Here is a 379-nt window from a genome sequence, read left to right as displayed (position 1 = left end):
TCTGAGACCAGAATGGCAATTAGAGTGCTAGAGTATACACTATTTAAAAAAGATTTATGTATGTTTTATGTATCCTAATCCCTTTCTTGGTATATCTATTTTGGTACTGCTACTGTGATTTGCCTGTTCGACATTATTGTCAGTTTAATATCCTGTTTTTGGTGCTATTGGGAAGGGTTTGGGAAAGTAGGGTGCGGGGTGGGAGACATGTTTATCCTTTTTTGTCATTTGTACTGAAAAACAAAACAATGACTGGGTGGTTGGGCCGGGCAGCCCCCGAGCAAAATGCCAAAAAACAAAAAAAGGGTTCATATATTTAAAATCCCCTCAAGACATTTATTAAGACATAATACAAATAATCTGCTTAGAACAATAACTG

General features: G+C 36.7%; 1 protein-coding gene across 7 annotated transcripts in view; it reads left to right on the top strand.

Moving 5' to 3' along the window:
• ipcef1 (interaction protein for cytohesin exchange factors 1) overlaps positions 1-379 on the top strand; it is a 16773-nt gene that overhangs the window by 11313 nt on the left and 5081 nt on the right. The window lies entirely within an intron of this gene.

The sequence above is a fragment of the Morone saxatilis genome, unplaced genomic scaffold (genome assembly GCF_004916995.1).
Source record: "Morone saxatilis isolate NCDOM2014 unplaced genomic scaffold, NCSU_SB_2.0 Contig3, whole genome shotgun sequence".
Taxonomy (NCBI): Eukaryota; Metazoa; Chordata; class Actinopteri; family Moronidae; genus Morone; species Morone saxatilis.
Note: the sequence above shows the minus strand (reverse complement) of the source record. Positions and strands in the feature narration are given on the sequence as shown.